Below are 5,000 nucleotides of genomic sequence, written 5' to 3'. Positions count from 1 at the left end.
AACGGCCCAAAAACGGGCCAAAACTGGCCATTTTTGGCTGCACGAGCGAGCGGCGAGCGGCGGACAGCGAGCGAAGCGAGAGGCAGCACCGTCCCTGCTATACGAAAGCCCCATCCAGCCCTGTGCCACCCGGGGGGTTCCAGGGTGCTGAGATGGCTGACGTTTTGCTCCGCTCTCGACGGTCACCGCGCAATGCAAGAACAGGCCAAAAACTGGCCAAAACGGCCCAAAAACGGGCCAAAACTGGCCATTTTTGGCTGCGCGAGCGAGCGGCGAGCGGCGGACAGCGAGCGAAGCGAGAGGCAGCACCGTCCCTGCTATACGAAAGCCCCATCCAGCCCTGTGCCACCCGGGGGGTTCCAGGGTGCTGAGATGGCTGACGTTTTGCTCCGCTCTCGACGGTCACCGCGCAATGCAAGAACAGGCCAAAAACTGGCCAAAACGGCCCAAAAACGGGCCAAAACTGGCCATTTTTGGCTGCACGAGCGAGCGGCGAGCGGCGGACAGCGAGCGAAGCGAGAGGCAGCACCGTCCCTGCTATACGAAAGCCCCATCCAGCCCTGTGCCACCCGGGGGGTTCCAGGGTGCTGAGATGGCTGACGTTTTGCTCCGCTCTCGACGGTCACCGCGCAATGCAAGAACAGGCCAAAAACTGGCCAAAACGGCCCAAAAACGGGCCAAAACTGGCCATTTTTGGCTGCACGAGCGAGCGGCGAGCGGCGGACAGCGAGCGAAGCGAGAGGCAGCACCGTCCCTGCTATACGAAAGCCCCATCCAGCCCTGTGCCACCCGGGGGGGTTCCAGGGTGCTGAGATGGCTGACGTTTTGCTCCGCTCTCGACGGTCACCGCGCAATGCAAGAACAGGCCAAAAACTGGCCAAAACGGCCCAAAAACGGGCCAAAACTGGCCATTTTTGGCTGCACGAGCGAGCGGCGAGCGGCGGACAGCGAGCGAAGCGAGAGGCAGCACCGTCCCTGCTATACGAAAGCCCCATCCAGCCCTGTGCCACCCGGGGGGTTCCAGGGTGCTGAGATGGCTGACGTTTTGCTCCGCTCTCGACGGTCACCGCGCAATGCAAGAACAGGCCAAAAACTGGCCAAAACGGCCCAAAAACGGGCCAAAACTGGCCATTTTTGGCTGCGCGAGCGAGCGGCGAGCGGCGGACAGCGAGCGAAGCGAGAGGCAGCACCGTCCCTGCTATACGAAAGCCCCATCCAGCCCTGTGCCACCCGGGGGGTTCCAGGGTGCTGAGATGGCTGACGTTTTGCTCCGCTCTCGACGGTCACCGCGCAATGCAAGAACAGGCCAAAAACTGGCCAAAACGGCCCAAAAACGGGCCAAAACTGGCCATTTTTGGCTGCACGAGCGAGCGGCGAGCGGCGGACAGCGAGCGAAGCGAGAGGCAGCACCGTCCCTGCTATACGAAAGCCCCATCCAGCCCTGTGCCACCCGGGGGGTTCCAGGGTGCTGAGATGGCTGACGTTTTGCTCCGCTCTCGACGGTCACCGCGCAATGCAAGAACAGGCCAAAAACTGGCCAAAACGGCCCAAAAACGGGCCAAAACTGGCCATTTTTGGCTGCACGAGCGAGCGGCGAGCGGCGGACAGCGAGCGAAGCGAGAGGCAGCACCGTCCCTGCTATACGAAAGCCCCATCCAGCCCTGTGCCACCCGGGGGGTTCCAGGGTGCTGAGATGGCTGACGTTTTGCTCCGCTCTCGACGGTCACCGCGCAATGCAAGAACAGGCCAAAAACTGGCCAAAACGGCCCAAAAACGGGCCAAAACTGGCCATTTTTGGCTGCACGAGCGAGCGGCGAGCGGCGGACAGCGAGCGAAGCGAGAGGCAGCACCGTCCCTGCTATACGAAAGCCCCATCCAGCCCTGTGCCACCCGGGGGGTTCCAGGGTGCTGAGATGGCTGACGTTTTGCTCCGCTCTCGACGGTCACCGCGCAATGCAAGAACAGGCCAAAAACTGGCCAAAACGGCCCAAAAACGGGCCAAAACTGGCCATTTTTGGCTGCACGAGCGAGCGGCGAGCGGCGGACAGCGAGCGAAGCGAGAGGCAGCACCGTCCCTGCTATACGAAAGCCCCATCCAGCCCTGTGCCACCCGGGGGGTTCCAGGGTGCTGAGATGGCTGACGTTTTGCTCCGCTCTCGACGGTCACCGCGCAATGCAAGAACAGGCCAAAAACTGGCCAAAACGGCCCAAAAACGGGCCAAAACTGGCCATTTTTGGCTGCACGAGCGAGCGGCGAGCGGCGGACAGCGAGCGAAGCGAGAGGCAGCACCGTCCCTGCTATACGAAAGCCCCATCCAGCCCTGTGCCACCCGGGGGGTTCCAGGGTGCTGAGATGGCTGACGTTTTGCTCCGCTCTCGACGGTCACCGCGCAATGCAAGAACAGGCCAAAAACTGGCCAAAACGGCCCAAAAACGGGCCAAAACTGGCCATTTTTGGCTGCACGAGCGAGCGGCGAGCGGCGGACAGCGAGCGAAGCGAGAGGCAGCACCGTCCCTGCTATACGAAAGCCCCATCCAGCCCTGTGCCACCCGGGGGGTTCCAGGGTGCTGAGATGGCTGACGTTTTGCTCCGCTCTCGACGGTCACCGCGCAATGCAAGAACAGGCCAAAAACTGGCCAAAACGGCCCAAAAACGGGCCAAAACTGGCCATTTTTGGCTGCACGAGCGAGCGGCGAGCGGCGGACAGCGAGCGAAGCGAGAGGCAGCACCGTCCCTGCTATACGAAAGCCCCATCCAGCCCTGTGCCACCCGGGGGGTTCCAGGGTGCTGAGATGGCTGACGTTTTGCTCCGCTCTCGACGGTCACCGCGCAATGCAAGAACAGGCCAAAAACTGGCCAAAACGGCCCAAAAACGGGCCAAAACTGGCCATTTTTGGCTGCACGAGCGAGCGGCGAGCGGCGGACAGCGAGCGAAGCGAGAGGCAGCACCGTCCCTGCTATACGAAAGCCCCATCCAGCCCTGTGCCACCCGGGGGGTTCCAGGGTGCTGAGATGGCTGACGTTTTGCTCCGCTCTCGACGGTCACCGCGCAATGCAAGAACAGGCCAAAAACTGGCCAAAACGGCCCAAAAACGGGCCAAAACTGGCCATTTTTGGCTGCGCGAGCGAGCGGCGAGCGGCGGACAGCGAGCGAAGCGAGAGGCAGCACCGTCCCTGCTATATACGAAAGCCCCATCCAGCCCTGTGCCACCCGGGGGGTTCCAGGGTGCTGAGATGGCTGACGTTTTGCTCCGCTCACGACGGTCACCGCACCACGCAAGAACGGACCATAAACAGGCCAAAACAGCCCAAAAACGGGCCAAAACTGGTCATTTTTGGCTGCGCGAGCGAGCGGCGAGCGGCGAACAGCGAGCGAAGCGTGAGGCAGCACCGTCCCTGCTATACGAAAGCCCCATCCAGCCCTGTGCCACCCGGGGGGTTCCAGGGTGCTGAGATGGCTGACGTTTTGCTCCGCTCACGACGGTCACCGCGCCATGCAAGAACGGACCAAAAACAGGCCAAAACAGCCCAAAAACGGGCCAAAACTGGCCATTTTTGGCTGAGCGAGCGAGCGGTGAGCGGCGAACAGCGAGCGAAGCGAGAGGCAGCACCGTCCCTGCTATACGAAAGCCCCATCCAGCCCTGTGCCACCCGGGGGGTTCCAGGGTGCTGAGATGGCTGACGTTTTGCTCCGCTCACGACGGTCGCCGTGCCACGCAAGAACGGACCAAAAACAGGCCAAAACAGCCCAAAAACGGGCCAAAACTGGCCATTTTAGGTTGCGCGAGCGAGCGGCGAGCGGCGAACAGCGAGCGAAGCGTGAGGCAGCACCGTCCCTGCTATACGAAAGCCCCATCCAGCCCTGTGCCACCCGGGGGGTTCCAAGGTGCTGAGATGGCTGACGTTTTGCTCCGCTCACGACGGTCACCGCGCCACGCCAGAACAGACCAAAAACAGGCCAAAACAGCCCAAAAACGGGCCAAAACTGGCCATTTTTGGCTGCGCGAGCGAGCGGCGAGCGGCGAACAGCGAGCGAAGCGAGAAGCAGCACCGTCCATGCTATACGAAAGCCCAATCTAGCAAAGAACAGCCCAAAAGGAGGCAAAAACGGGGCAAAAGGGGCAAAAACGGGGCAAAACTTGGCCATCTTTGGTCGAGCGGCGGAGAGCCAGCGAGCGAAGTGTGGGGGCAGGGCAGCACCTGCCCTGTGTTGTTATCTGAATGCCCCATCTCGCCCTGTGTTGTTATCTGAAGGCCCCATCAAGCACGCGAAAAGGGCGAAACAGGCCAAAACACGACGGTCTGTCGTCGAACGAAGTATGCAGACGGGTCAAGAGCAGCCTTGGTTGGGGTCATTGTATTGTCTGAACCCAAACCCAACTGTATACAGGTGAGGTGAGGTGAGGTGAGGTGAGGTGAGCTGCGAGGCTGGTGAAGAAGCAAGCGAGGGCATCGAGGCCAAGGTGTATTGGTTGCTTGCAGCTGCTGCTCCCCTGATATGACGGTGAGTTCAGGCAACAACGGTATGATATGACGGTGGGGATGCTGCCCGTGCTGCAGACGTGCCACTGGCACCGCAGCACGTTGGTTGGTGCTTGCGCCTGCACAGCAGCAACGAAGTGGTAACAATGCATCGACCTGTGCAGTGACAGCTCCGTGATTGCTTGCGCCACATCGAATCAAAGGCAGGCACTCGGTCGCCACGTGCAGCGGCTCGTGCATTGCTGAGCGCTGCTGCACTTGGACATCTCATCGAATCAAAGGCACTCCGAAGTTGAATGCATCCCGTCGGATATTTCGAGCGTTCGACTGTCGCTTTCAACCTCGTCAGCGTGGAGGGCAGTGAATTTGGGGGGGAGGGGGGGACGAATCCGTGCGACGCAGGGCTGGATCTCAGTGGATCGTGGCAGCAAGGCCACTCTACCACTTACAATGCCCCATCGCGTATTTAAGTCGTCTGCAAAGGATTCGGCCCGTCGTCCGTGCGGAATTTCACTTC

The sequence above is a fragment of the Musa acuminata genome, unplaced genomic scaffold (assembly GCF_036884655.1).
Source record: "Musa acuminata AAA Group cultivar baxijiao unplaced genomic scaffold, Cavendish_Baxijiao_AAA HiC_scaffold_869, whole genome shotgun sequence".
Classification (NCBI taxonomy): Eukaryota; Viridiplantae; Streptophyta; class Magnoliopsida; order Zingiberales; family Musaceae; genus Musa; species Musa acuminata.
This window is presented reverse-complemented; position numbering follows the sequence as displayed.